Consider the following 13,953-nt stretch of genomic DNA (forward strand, 5'->3'; position numbering starts at 1 on the left):
TGCCTTCTTCTAAAGTCATGATGGAGTTATTTCCCCTGAGTTTGCTATGACAACTTTGCTTTTGGTATCCCTTTGTTCGTGCCTTGGGCCTCAATCTTGTAGACGATGTCGATTCCTGATAATACTTCACCAAACACAACATGTCGCCCACCCAACCTTCAATGTCAAATACACGAATGAAATCAATCAAAGTTCAGATGAAGCAATGGATCAAAGCTTGCGAAAACTATTGTATTCCCTCCTTATCAAACGCAACAGACTCTGAACATAAGCCTCATGAAATCATCAGTCTCATTGTTAGCAGTGATCTGTGCCAGCGTGCCATCTGATATGAGTTTCATATGGTTTGCCGATGATAAACTTGGGCTTGTAAACTAGACCCGTGTAAGTGGAGAGTTGGCTGCAAATAAATTCGACGAGATTCCATCCTAAAACCAATTGGTAATAAGAAAAGTAGCTCATCAAGTTTATATGTTAGTCAACCTCTCTCTAATATATCGATGTGAGATCATGTGGGTTATTTTCCAACAGCTGAGGTCATTACCTGCCCCAGCCGTTTTCCTTGGTTTGAAGGTCAGGAAAATGTTGGCATAGGCAATTAGGTACAACACAGTACAGCACACAATAGCCTTTTAACACTCCCCCTCAGCATATGAGAACTCTCTCTTAGAGTATGTCTTGATGTCATACCAAGCTGTTTAAGAAACTTCAGTCCCCCAAGACCCATCGTGAAAATGTCCGCAACTTGGTTATCAGTCGTCACCTACTCAAGTTGGATTCACCTTCTCTCGAACAAAGTAATATTGTACCTCCACATGCTTTGTCCTAGCATGAAACACGGAATTTTTACCTAGTTGTATAGCTGACTGATTATCACAATTTAAATTGACACCATAGTCCAGTGGTTGATGCAAATCCTTCAATAATTAGGTGAGCCATAGACATTCTTATGTTGTCATCGCCAATGCTCGATACTGCTTCCGTACTTCACAATGACACTGGCCAGAACCCAGTTTGAACACATAATCACTAGTTGACCGACGTGTATCATGATCTCCAGCATAATCAACATCATAATATCCACCAACTTCAAATTTGCTATCATTATGATATTAGATACCACAATCAATACTTCCCTCATATCACATGTAGATCAATGACTTTGTCCACTTAAGATGACCCAGAATCACTTAAATGGTCTGCAATTTGCCCAAGAAAGCTAACATTGGTATAATCTGAAAAATGAAAACTATACAGTGGAAATTAACATTGCAAACAATAAAAATTTCTTCATTTGATTCATTTTTTTCATCTAATTCTCTTCATGTAAAAAATTCTAACGCTCACTAGGGTTTGGGATTTGGGAAATTTTCCACTACCTAATATAAAACGCAATTGATTGGACAAATTTAACAGCAAAAACTAACACATAACACATTCAAGATCAAATTCTTTTTTGAAAAAGAAAAATTAGAAAAATGTTTAATGCATTTCGTTAATGCACCATGAATCACAACCAAAAAAACTAAAAATAAAAAAATTTAAAACGAAATTATCCGTAAGAAAGCTATGAAAAAAGGCGGAAAATCCAATACCGGAAAAAGAATTAAGAATCCGAAGAGAGCAAGAAGCCATCGTAGTGCAGGTAATTTCAATTTCCTCTTTTGCTGCGGTCCTGCCTTATCAATCATGGATAATGTTGAAGTTATAAATTATAATTAATCATCTTAAAATTGTAAGTTATATTATTAAATATTTTTTAAGATTATTTAAAAGTGAAAAATTGAAACTATATGGTGTAAATATTTCAAGTTTGAATTATTTTTTAGTAATAAATTAATTTTTGTTTTTAGTTTGTTGTTAGCATACTAATACGAAATACTGATAGCAAACTAAATGCAAAGGTTGAATTATTATAAAGTAAAAGCTTTGCTGATAACAAACTAAGGATAAATAAAATGTTAAAGAATAATTCAAAGATGAATTTATTTACAGCGGATAGATGAAATACTGGATTATTAATATCAGTTTTTCATTTGAAAATTTGCGGTTTTTGAGAGCATTTAATTATTGTTTGGGATTTATTTTATTTTGAGTGAGAAATGAATTAATCATTAATATTTAACGCTTATTTATGAATATTAAAACTAACATTTGGATATTAAAATACTTATTTTTATTGTTTAAAAGAGTTTCATTCAATAATTGCTTTATATTTATGCTTATATATAGTCTTTAGGACTACATATAGTATTACTCATTTATATATACTCCCCCCGTTTTTTTATGTTTTTCCACCTTACTATAACGGGTAATTTCATAAGTTTTTCCACTTTAGAATACTTTCTATATTTGGAAAGTTTTATTCCCAATTTTACCCCTTATAAACCACCTCTGTAACGGTCTGGTTTAAGTGACCCGGAAATCCATATGAAAATACAAATTTCGGTTCACTCTTGGGACTCTAGAGAAGACTTTTCTCTAGGATCGTCAACGTTCCGTCGATAAAAAATATAGCTAAAACAGAAAACAGTACCAGCGTGAAAGAAAATAAGTCAGCGGAAGCTCTTACGTACAACTCGAGAGCCTAAGGGCCTCTAGACAAACTAATTGAAATAAGCGGAAGCGAAAAGAAATCTACACTATCTCCTGTTACATAAGTACAGAGTTTCTTTCTACTCATAATCCAATACAAAAAGGTAAAAGCATAGTCTTGATGTTTACGGGTTTTAAGTCGAGACCTCACTCCAGACCCCACCTGCAATCAACCTACTAGTTGTCGTATGACAACACACAGTAGGTTCCAAAGAAACAAACCAATACACGTCAGAGACTTCATACAAATATCAATCAGGTTGAATACAAGCAATATGTTTATCCTAGCATGCATAGGCTCTAATACATTCATTATTAGTTAATCCCAACTTGTAACGTTGCCCGTCCTGTTCGGGTCGTTCAAGTATAAATCATTCATTATTAGATAATTCAAACTTGTAACGTTGCCCGTCCTGTTCGGGTCGTTCAAGTATAAATCATTCATTATTAAATGATTCCAACTTGTAACGTTGCCCGTCCTGTTCGGGTCGTTCAAGTATAAATCCAAATCTTTTGGAGGAATACACTTGGGAGAGCTAATCCCAAGGCAACCACCGACCTAAGACGTTGCCCGTCCTGTTCGGGTCGTCAAAGGCTAAAGTATGCATACCTTCATGTTGACCGTAATGATCCAAAACTGCCATGGGAACAATAATTATTATAATCCAAACCAATACGTTAAACCCTTTGGTAACATAATACAACCAAACGTTAACCCCTCTGGGTGACAAACACATAAATTCTCAATTTCAAAATTAATTTCTTTCAAATTATTTGAGGTGTCTAATCCTTATGTGATTTACAATGCCTCGATTAGAATTGAAACAACACTACTTGCACAACCACATAAACAGTATGGTCTAAGCGTGTACCTTTAAGCGCTGCAACCAAATGATATTTAACCACGATAGAAATTTCGCCCTCTTATGAATCGAGGTCCTAAATATCACACACACACAAAACAATCACGTATTAGAACGTGTTTACACATTTAATCCACTCCATAATGCTAAGACATCACTAGGATTTGATAATTTTAAATGTTTTCATCAAATTCCTAATAGTTCCAATTTGTAAACTTTAACCAGAAACTTAAATGATCGATTTGGACAGTTTAGAAAATTCAAATGAAAAATCCGACTTCGCCATTGCGTTCGGAACGCGTTAATTACCTTGGGTACCAAATTTCATAATTTCTAACATCCAATTACTATTTTTAATTATTTTAAGCGTTTAACGAGTTTTTAACGCATCGGTACATATAACAATGGAACACAACTAACGTTTCCGGATCGGCACCTTTAACGAGACAGAACAGCTGCTGCCCGAATACATATATATATATATATATATATATATATATATATATATATATATATATATATATATATATATATATATATTTTAATTTCATTTTATTATAATTATTTTATATAAATATTATCAACCCTTTATAAATCTCATGACCAAAATAACTCTAGCAAGGTCACATTCACAAAATCCTTCAAGAGACTTACAATTTCATAAATTATAATAATTAAATTAAATACTTAATTCTCTTAACAAATTAAATTTTGTAGAGAATTACAAAACCAGTTCACCCTTTTAAATCAAGACACATATATATAAATATAACACAATCCTTCAAACAAATCAAATTTTGCTAAAGGATTATTAAACTCTTGGATGACTACATTACTTAATTCATACCATTTAAATTTCATCTAACAACTTGAAATTTTATTAGAGAAAATAGACCATAAGAAATTTTTTTAAATTTCAATATAACTTTAAATACTTAATTCTTATAACAAATATAAATTTTGTTAAAGAATATTGATCATGAAGTTCCTTTTCTTAATCTTTTTAACAAATTATAGTTTATTAAAGGATTATTAGAGAAAATTTTCATATATAAAAGAAAAATATTCAATCCTCCTATAAGTCATAGGATATCATCATACATAAAATATATTGTATATAAAATCTATAATTAACAATTCAATTAAACTTACCCTTTGATCAAAAGATTGGATGGAACAACAAGAATTTTTTTTTCTTTTGAATGTGCCAAAACCCAAAGAGCAAAAAGGGAGAAAAAATTTCTGAATTTTTTTTGTGTTTTACTTAAAGTTTATAATGGTGATGGAATCAAAAGGGCTTAAGGATTAATAGGCAATTAAGTCCATGATCATAATTGTGCCATAATACACAATTATGAGAGGAGTTACAAGACTCCTCCCATGCTCCACAACCGGCCACCCTCTCACATTCCCCTAATTTTTTTTCAATTAATTAATTAACTAAGTAATTATTATATTATTGTTAAAACAGAAAAAAAACATCACGCGATAATCATCGTACACGATAAAACTCGTTACCGTTAAAATTTAACTCACTCTATTTCTTGTAATTAAGAAGATAAAATAATATAATTTAATAATACATATTTATTTTATTCTATTATATTATCTTCTTAAACCCGATAAATTACGGGGTGTTACACCCCCCGTCTTTTCCCTTATTTTACCCAGTTTTATCTTTAGATTCTTAAAATGTTTTTTGGGCGTTGCGTTCGTCATTTCGATCCCTGGTTATTCCTCCTCCTCCTCCTCCTTGTAGATGTTATTTTCTCTCTACTCTGAAAACCATTTCCATGGCTTTTAAAGCTCTCATCCCCCTGTTTCTTGTTCATTTTTAGTTCAATTTAACTGAATTAAAATACAAATCGGTTTATTCTCCACATTTTGAGGTTCGTTTTGTTATTTTTGACAAAGTTTGGGATTGCACGCCTCCTGTTTCCATGTTCCTTCATTCGCCTTTGTTTTTTGTTGAAGCTTTATTTTATTTGAGATGAAAAAACATGAATCTAAGAGTCATTTTACAATCCCTTCGTATCTGTATGATGGTCTATGTGAATATGGAGAATTTGTTCTTGTTCCTTTTCACATTCATATTCAAATGAAATTTTAAGGTGGTCCAAAAAGGATCTTGAGGCATATCACAAGTCCCTTGAGGATGATGCTACATCTACTTTTCATGAATCTCCATCTTCTTCTCCTTCTGTTGTGGAATGGTTGTATGACTCTCCATCTGAGTTAAATCCTTCAAGTTCACCAAATGTGAAAAAAGAACAAGTCGATTTGGTTGTCCCTGACACTCCTGAAGATGTTATTGCTTTTAGGGTTAAAACAAACCCTGAAAAACGTATCTGATGTTATTGCTTTTAGGGCTAAAATAAACCCTAAAAAACGTATCTGATGTTGTAAGTATGTTCTGGTTTTCGTTTTGATGTCTGCTGCTGATTTACAATGATCTTTTGTTTATGTTTTTTGAAGTGTGTTGATGTTTCATATATGCCCCTGATTTATTTTGGTATTCTGAAATTTTGTTTTTGTTTGCTTTCATTGGTTATGTTGTTGTTCTGGAATTTTTTTATGTTGATTTTTGTATACGCCCCTGTGATGTCAACTTTTTAAAGGGTTTTTGACCTCTAATTTCTAAAAAAATAACTTTAATTACTTGGTTGAGTATCATTTGTTTAACCTAAACACATCAATTGATTTTGTATTCACGTTTAGTTGCTTCATTTGGTGATGAACATTCTAAAATCTGAGAGGATTCATAACCTCTATGATGAATCAGGGTTTTTTTGTTCTGAAATAATGTTAAATAATGAAGTTACTTAGCAAAAACATGAACTTTAATCATTAATATGGATTGTGGTTGACACTTTGTTGCTCCTAAGTATTTAAAGTCATATTTTTAATGATGATCAAAACAAAAATTAAACTTAGGGGCTGTGGTTTTTATCATCATTGAGTTTCTTCAATTACTTTATCATATGCTTGAATGATTTGTGAATTTTGTGCAACACCCTCATTCTCTGTTTGGGTTTATTGCTGCTTTCTGTTTGGGTTGAGAAAAGCAAAAGCTTCTCTAACCAGTTGTGTTGGAATTCTAACTTGAATCCTTAACCTTCCATTGTCTTCTTGTACTTTCTTCCCAAAGTGTGGTTGTATGTAGTCATTACACCCCTTAACCTTTAGGGATCTCATTTAAATGGTGTTGTAATGAGATCCACACATTAGTTAAGGTCTTTAAATGTAACTCTTCGAACGCACTTCAACTGCTGTGATTAATTTTGTCATGTTTTTGGGCATCTTTTTATGCATTAGTGATTGTATGCTCCTAAAGAAACCCAAATCAAGAATATTACAATCTGGACTGTTTGGAGGTTGTTGTGTGAGAATGAATGTTAAACCCCCTTGGCTATTGTGTTGTTGCCAAATTGAATCATCATTTGTGATATAACCCTTGCATTATTTTGTTGAATAAAAATAATGGAAGGACCTTCACTTGGCCATTTTCTTAGTATAGCTGGAATGAGTTGTTGTATAAGCATAAACTGTACACCTCTTGAGTTACTGACTCGGTCGGTTTAATCTCTATTGACCCCCTTGGTCGATCTTTTGAGTCTCTTTGTGCTGCCACCATATTGATGAAAGGCAAAATTTCAATTTTCCCATCAAACGTACATTGGCCATATCGATTCCATTTAGGCCTTGCACATGCCCCTAAGAACATGGCCTTAGGTATGAATTTTGATGACTTTGCTGCCCTATACGGGACTTTTTTCTTTGTGTGCTAAATAAACCCTTTGCGTTTTCTTGGTTAAATAAAACCACTTCTCGTCAATGTGAATAAAATCGTACATGGCTTTGTATATTGGGTGTCTTTGAATGGTGTCTTCTTAGATAAGGCTCAAAATCCACTCCACCTTTCTTATTTTATTGGCATCGGTTAAAGCGGGGTGTAATGGATTTGAATGTGCTTTTATCTCGCCTCTTTATATTAACCTTCGAACCGTTGACGGTGCCAAGTCTAAACATGTTGCCACATCTCTAATGCAAGTACATTCGCCCATTGGTTTAGACTCAAGTATATTTGGTGGTACCACCACTCTTTTTCTTCTGCAATTTTTATAGTTCGATTCTACAACGTATGGCTTGTTTGCTTGTTTGCTTCTTTGTTTTGAATTGCTTGTTTCCATAAATTTCTTATGGTTCTATGATGATAACTGTATTTTTGAGCAATTCGTTTGAATGTACCATGAGGAAGTGAGTCACTAACTTTTAGTGACAACATTTCTTGGAAAATAAGATGCCTTAACTCATTGTTGAGCCTTGGCTTATGATGATCTTGTTGCTGTGGTTCTTGTTCTTCTATATTTTGTGGTTCTTCTTCTGATTCTGAACTGGACTCTAAATCATATGCATTTGATCCAAAGTACCAAGCCCCCTGTTGCTCATCTTCACTTCCTGAAGCCATTGAAGGGCAATGATGCACTGATTTTTTTTTTCCGAAACTGTTAAGGCTACTGATTTGTTTGGGTTATTGATTTTTTTTTCAGAAACTGTTTTTGAAGAGTTTGTGGACTGTTATTTTTATCAAGTTGCCACTGATTTATTTGGGTTACTGTTATCAAGTTGCCACTGGTTTTTTGGCTGGGTTACTATGATGAAGATAATTGAAGGCTTTGTGGACTGTTAAGTATGGCTGTTTTACTGATTTTTGGTGTACTGTTTTCACAACAGTCTTTATAGGCTAATCTGGAATTTGTAAAATCATTTTTTTCAGATTATTTATTGTAATTTCTGATTAGAGTAAATTTAGTTGTTAATCCATGTAAGTATAATTTGGCCAATGCAAGGCCTCTAATGGCAGTTACTATTTTTTGTATGGAGGGATTACAATAGAGCTCCAAACTTTTTCAATTTGAAAAGTTGGTTAATTTCCCTTCATTGTAAGGTTTCCTCTCCTTTTTAATTACTTTAATAAAACCAGTTTTTTTTGTTATACTTTTATGTATAATTATTTTCTCTCTCATACTTTCAATACAATTATTACTTCAAATTACTATTTAACTAAAATAATATTCACTACAACTAAAAATTCTATTTTTTTAATATGTGTGAAAAACCCAAAGTGGAAGAACATAAAAGATTGGAGGGACTAACTTCTAATGAGAATGAGTTTAGCTATTAATTTTAATGAAATGTGTTCTTTCATTTTCCTAGTAATAATAATCTCATCAGTAAATTTAATAATTATTCATTATTACCTTTTAAAGTGGTAATAACACAAAATAAAACATGACAAATGATTTTTCTAGTTAAGTTACATTGAATACTCCTGTTTAGTCTCATTATTTAGCACCAACAATCAAATAAATCCTAATTTTTTTAAACTAATTTTACATTTAACAGAAGCTTAAGCTGATAGTCTAGACCCCATTAAATGTTATATATTCTAATACGTCTCCTCATATGAGAGCTCTGTGGGCTAGAAGTGTGGATGCGACACGGGCCCTCCTCATACCTAGCGCTAGTTATTCCACTTTAAATGAAGGATGATTGAGATTCGAACATGTGACCTCTTGTCACACTGGCTTCTGATACCATATCAAGAAATCAACTCAACCAAACACTTAAGCTGATGATTGAGGCCACATAATATGTTATATACTATAACATAATTTATCTTTACTTTAATTAATTTAACTTATTTTTAGCTATAAAAACTTTTTTTTTACTGAATCTCTTTTTCTATCAAAATTCATTTTGTTTAAAAATAATTTTGGTAGGAATTAAGAATGCTCAAAATCTAGCTTAACTACTAGCTAATTCGTCATTGATGCCCAAAGTAGGAGTAGTTGCTTGTTGAATAAGTTAATTAAGGAGTGCACATTAATGGAAACTTAGTTGTTTGGTAGTTCAAACTTCAAAGTTATGGTCTCCCTCTAACATCTACATATGACAATGATATCATTCACAATTACGCGATTTTTTATTATATTATATGGTTTTTATTATAGGATAAAGAAAAGAGAAAGTTATTAGAAATTCTCATATTTGGTAATGTTTAAAAATTTCTTTATTAATAATGACAATTGAATGAACTATCATAGCATTAGTACTTAGTAGCAATAACTATATTTTATTGAAAATTATTTTTTTCACATAATAACCTTTTTATTTGTTCATCAACTTCACTCTCAAAACTCGTCGTTATATTTTTTTATTGTGCGTTGTAATTTTTAAATTGAGTATCTACATACTTAATCACCAGAGATCCAATAGTAAGCTATCTTGAGACAGTAATAAACCTACAAAGAACAGGAGGTGTTTTAACCGACTAAAATAAAAAATATTTGAAATATTTTTTTATTTGCATATGTGATGTTGAATAGATAGGTTATATCTTAGGAAGGCTAGTTGGCCTTAATTGCCAATAAACATTGATAAATATCTTTATTAATATGTCCAATTGACTTAGAACAATTTTTTTTTTTACCAAATTTCTTCTAAGAGAGGGGTTAATAAGAATCGAACTCAAATCTTATCGATAAATATAATATTTATGGCTAATAAGATAAGACATGATCTTGAGATCTAATTTTATTAGTGGAAATACACCTAATTTCCAATTAAATCTTGGGTTTGAGGTTGCAATCAAGAACAAGACCTTGAAGATAAAGCTTTTGCTTTTGCAACACTTGTATGATCTAATTTTATTTGCCATTTATTCATCAAATTATGCTCAACATTTTGTTTCTAGTATTTGTTGGTATATGACTTTTGTTTAGTTTTTCTTAAAAACTTTATTTTTGGCTTTTGGCACGTATTTATTTTATGATATTTAAGTCAAAGTTAAAAAATTATTACCTATTATTTCTATATTAGCTAAAACTATTTTATTTACCCACATATTCAATAGTTAAATAATTCACTTATTTACCAATACTTTAAATTACTGAAGTCAATTAACAGGTTCAACCATTAATTAATTATTTACCAAAAAAATTTTATATATCTTGGCTAGTTGCCTTTTAGTGAGCTACTTTAAGTATAACTTCAGATGTGATAAAATTTCTTGGTTCAACTACTTTTATTTGTGTTCAAATTTTGTAATCAATAAGACACCTTTAATCCTTTATTTGCTTAGTAAATGATTTTCACTTTTTTGTCTTTGTTATTTTGAGTTTGTTGTGTACCGAAGTGACAAATCTTAAAAAGTGACATGTGTTGTGAGGAGAATTATTACATTTATATAAATATTCGAAGGTACATAAAAAAAATAGTAATTTTTTTATGTACATTATTAACATGAACACTTTATTTGTGATGCTTTAGACCACTCATGGTTTTGCTTTTGTAAAGCCTTAATCCTATTTTAGCAACACATTCCTTTTAAATGTTTGATAAATAATTGTCCCTCTTATTATTACTATTATTATTTTATTTAATTTTTACACGTTTGTCATATATATATATATATATTCAATTCTAAATATCTCAAATTATTAGGGATGATACATTCAGCTCAACAATTCCACCACAAGCTGATTGAAGTTTGTTACAATTCGGTTACTAAGTTGCCAGCTCAAACACCTCCTTTTATTCCAACAAAGCGTATATATATATATAATAGTTAGCCTTCTTGATATAGATATAGATAAATAAACAGATATACAATGATTATGTAATAGAAATATTCACACTCCCTTCTCTGTATCTCCTTCACATTACATTTCAATGGCAGTATGGATAACGAGTATGAATTCTGGATTTCTTCATGGTATCAGAGCTTACTGATTATTGCTCGCCTTTCAGACACATCCACAGACATTTTCTGATGAAATTTTAGCGGTTTCTTGCTGTTTTTCTTTGAGGTTTCTTGTTGATTTTTCGCCATTGAACTTTGCTTTTGTTCTTCATCTCGTCCAGCAATATCTGTTCATTTCTTCACCATCTTCTGTGGTATAATCTTCTTTTATCTCTTCTCATCTCTTTGCAATCTTTAATCAATTTCATTTACACTCTATGTGTTTGATATTTTGCCTTCATTTCTTGATCAATCACATTCGTTTGATTTTCTTTGATTTTCATTCACCTAATTTCGATCATCTACTTTCATCTATTTTTCATTAAATTCTTGATTTTCTTGAATATTGTCTTCAATTCTATCATCATGACTGATAATACCTCAACAAAATTATCTCTCAATTCTAATCCAGCTAGCATATACTACATTCATCCATCTGAAAATAGCACAAATCCTTTGAGTTCTATCAAGTTTGCTGGTAATGGGTTCACTGATTGGAAGCGCTTTGTTGTTATTACTCAATCTGCTAGAAACAAACTCGGCTTCCTTAATGGAGATTATCCTGCACCTGAACCTAACACATCTGAACATGCTGCTTGGATTAAATGTAATGATTTGATAATATCTTGGCTTCTTTATTCCTTAGACACACAAATAGCCAAATCTGTGCTTTATTTCAAAACTGCTTATGAGATTTGGATTGATCTTGAAGAAAGGTTTGGCTATACCTCTAGAGCTCAATTATATGACCTTGAACAACAACTATATGAATTACATCAAGGTTCACAGTCCATTTCTAAGTATTACACTAAGCTCAAAGTCCTATGGGATGAACTAAACTTGGCATTTCCTCTACCTACTTGCACCTGTAACAAGTGCACATGTAACCTCACTCAGAAGATTTTTAGAGCTCAACAAGATTAGAGACTTATCCAATTTCTGATGAAATTCAATGAGCACTTTACTCATGTCAGGAGCAGCATCCTGATGCAACAGCCTCTTCCACCTGCCTCTCATGCTTATAGACTTCTTGCACAAGAAGAGAAGCATAAAGAAATCACAAATCAATCAGCATCTTCAACTGATCATATGGCATTCAATGCTCAGAGGTCTTTCTCTCTCAGGCCATATTCAGCCAACAGAACTTCTAATGGCAATAATCAATAGAAATTCAATGGTAGTTCTAGTTCTAATCAAAGGTATAATTCTGGCAATTCTGACAACCAACAGAGATATGGCAACAAGAGACCAAGTTCTTTTTACTACTGTACACATTGCAAGATTCCTGGCCATAGTAATTCAAGGTGTTTCGAATTACATGGCTATCCCCCTGGTTTTAAAGGTTTCAAAAACAACAATGTTGCTGCTCTAGCTCAACAGTCCCCTGACTTACAAGATCCTTCTGACAATGCTAAAACTGCCATCATTCCTATGGAAGAATACAAATATCTCTTACAATGCATGCACAAGCAGGAATCACCACACGCTCAGTCTACTTCGTCTGACACTCTCCACTCAGCTCAAGCTCATCTAGCAGGTAAGATATGCCTGTTGTCTTGTATGAAGTCCTCCTGGATTCTGGATAGTGGTGCAACAAACCATTTTTGCTCAGATCTCAATTTTTTTGATGAATGGCAACCTATTGATGGTAATGAAAATTTTATCACCATACCTAATGGTACTAAAATACCAGTCAAACATGTTGGCACTGTGAATTTGTCTGATAAACTTAAGCTTCTTAATGTTCTTCATGTACCAGACTTTGAGTTTAATCTCATATCTGTACACAAGTTGTCTTCGATCTTGATTGTACAATCACCTTTTCTGGTGACAAGTGTTTTCTTCAGGCTCAGAAGTTGAGAGAGCCAGCACTTCTTCTTGGTAGGCTGAGAGGTGGTCTTTATCACATTGAGGATTCTTTTTGTTACAAGGAGTCTCAACCACCAGCTCAATCTCATATCTCAAGCAAATGTTTGAATGCTACCACAAAAGCATAGTTATGGCATCTCAGACTTGGTCACCTTCCCTTTAATCAAGTGAAGTTTCTTTTCCCTCATCAACTAAAAACAGAAGACATCATTTATAAGGTTTGTCCTCTTGCTAAATAGACTAGGTTATTTTTTGAAAGTAGTTCAATAAAGAGCTTGAACCCCTTTCAGTTGATACATGTCGATTTGTGGGGCCCTTACAAGATTAAGACTCATAATGGTTTTAATCAGTTTGTTACAATTGTGGATGATTACACTAGGCATGTATGGATTACATTGATCAAATATAAGTCTGATGTGATTTCAGTTTTGAAGAATTCTATTCATTATGTAGAAACACAATTTTCATCTGCTGTTATGTGTTTAAGAAGTGATAATGCTAGAGAAATTAAGGAGGGTGAAATGAAGCTGTTCTTACTTGCTAAAGGTATTATACATCAGACAAGTTGTCCAGAAACTCCACAGCAAAATGGAGTAGTTGAGAGAAAGCATAGGCATTTACTAGAAACTGCAAGAGTACTACATTTTTAAGCTAAGTTGCCATCTAGGTTCTGAGGGGAATCTGTGTTATGTGCTGCTCATATAATCAATAGAATGCCACTCAAAAGTATAAATTAAAGTTTACCTTATGAGAGGTTATTAGGACAGAAACCTTTCTTACAACATCTCAAATGCTATGGTTGTCTTTGCTTTGCCTCCACAT

This window comes from Amaranthus tricolor, chromosome 16 (genome assembly GCF_026212465.1).
Source record: "Amaranthus tricolor cultivar Red isolate AtriRed21 chromosome 16, ASM2621246v1, whole genome shotgun sequence".
Classification (NCBI taxonomy): domain Eukaryota; kingdom Viridiplantae; phylum Streptophyta; class Magnoliopsida; order Caryophyllales; family Amaranthaceae; genus Amaranthus; species Amaranthus tricolor.